This window comes from Octopus bimaculoides, chromosome 2 (assembly GCF_001194135.2).
Source record: "Octopus bimaculoides isolate UCB-OBI-ISO-001 chromosome 2, ASM119413v2, whole genome shotgun sequence".
Classification (NCBI taxonomy): Eukaryota; Metazoa; Mollusca; class Cephalopoda; order Octopoda; family Octopodidae; genus Octopus; species Octopus bimaculoides.
The window spans coordinates 77,843,421-77,845,421 of NC_068982.1; positions in this window are offsets into that span (position 1 = coordinate 77,843,421).

Sequence of the window (2,001 nt, forward strand, 5' to 3'; positions counted from 1 at the left end):
TATGTATGTATGTATGTGTGTGTGTGTGTGTGTGTGTGTGTGTGTGTGTGTGTGTGTGTGTGTGTGTGTGTGTGAACTGATAGTGGAAAACACTTACCCAAAGTGACATGCAGTGGGACTGAACTGGGAACCATGTGGTTGGGAAGCAACCTACTTCCCACACAGTCACACCTGCGCCTATAAGATATATATATATATGCATGTAATATATGCATCTATATATGCATTCATGCATGTATATACATATATGTATAAGCATATGCATATATGCGTACAGTTATGTAGGTATGCATGAATACACATATGTATGTCATTGCAATTAAAAAACCTTAAGGTTTGACAAGTATATGCGTAATATATGTAATATATGTAATATATGCGTAAAGTATGTGTATATGTAAATTATGTGTAAATATACACATGTTTCTATGACTATTTGTGTGTCGATCCAGTGTTTCCTTCTGAGGTTTGTCTGATAAAATGCAGAAGCGAACGGACAAATTGCCATGTTTAATACGATTAAGCCGGTTTTAAGCTTTCAAAATTTGTCCTACACCAGGGAGAACAAAGAAGACTGATAAGGACGTATAACCTTTTATAATTTCATTAATAAAGAACAAAGGAATTAAAAAAAAAGCCACAATTTAATTTTGGTTCGGTATTTGTAAGAGTGAGAACTATAATGAATATGTAAAGTTTTCAGGTTAAACACCAAGGGTGTTTTACATATGTTCATACTTGTATTAAAAGTTTGTAATTGTAATTTCTTAATTAGCCATGCCCTTCCTTTGTGATGAGATAATTAGTTACATTACAAAGTGCCCCAATAACTATAGACATAAATTTAAAGTTATATTCCTGGGTTAGAACCTGTAGACATCTCATAATTCCGGCATGCATTTTCTTTATCTTCAAACATTATATGAATATCTACTAAACAACTGTATGTATGTATGTATGTATGTATGTATGTATGTATGTATGTATGTATGTATGTATGTATGTATGTTAAGTTTTTCTTAACATTCATGCCGGTCGCTAACAAAGTGACAAGACTTTTTGAGTTAAGAGAGGTCCCGGTGTTTGTAAATATGTGGTTGAGGTGGTGTGTTGGTTGAACTGTCGACGTATACACCCAAATGTGTGCATGTATTCATAGATGGATAATTTTTGGAATATCTTACAGACATCCACTATGCCACTAATTGATTGTATTTGGAGAATCCGTGTCAGTTTCTTTTGTTCTTCCTCCGTCACACTGAGAATTTCTAGGCTTTTGCGCAAATTTGTTGGTATGTATGTATGCATGCATGCATTAAGTTTCTATACATGTATGCATATGTGTGTGCATGTAAGTATGTATGTATATGTGTTTTTTATGTATGTATTTTTGTATGCATGAACGTATGCATGTATGTCTGTATGCGTGGGTATAGGAAGTCCTGCGTGTGGGCGTGTATGTAGTGAGTGTGCGCGTGTGGATGTGGTGACTGATGTATATGTAGTGCTGGATGTGTGTGTAGTGAAGTGTGTGTGTGTGTGTGAATGTGTGCAGTAATTGGTGTGTGGATAACCTGTGACGGGAGTGCGCGTGCGTATGTATGCGGTGATGGCCGTGTGTGTGTGTATGTGCTGATGTGCATGTTTGTATATGAAGTGGCATGAATATTCAGTAACTTTAGAGCTTTAAAAGATATCGCCATAATTTTGTGACAACGTATCAACCGCCACATCTACAATCGACTAATTAATATATTGATTAACTTAAGTAGGAAATAGTATTTGTTATTGTTGTAGTTGTTATTACTGTCCTTAATGCTGTTGTCGTTGCTCCTGTTGTGCAGTCATTGTTATGCGGGTGGTAGGGTTGCAATGTGTGGTGTCAATTATTTTATTGTTGACTTCTGAAACTGATATCCTCATGGGAACTTAATTGTTGACTTGCAGCTGCACTCTATATATATATATATATAAATATATATATATATATATATATATATA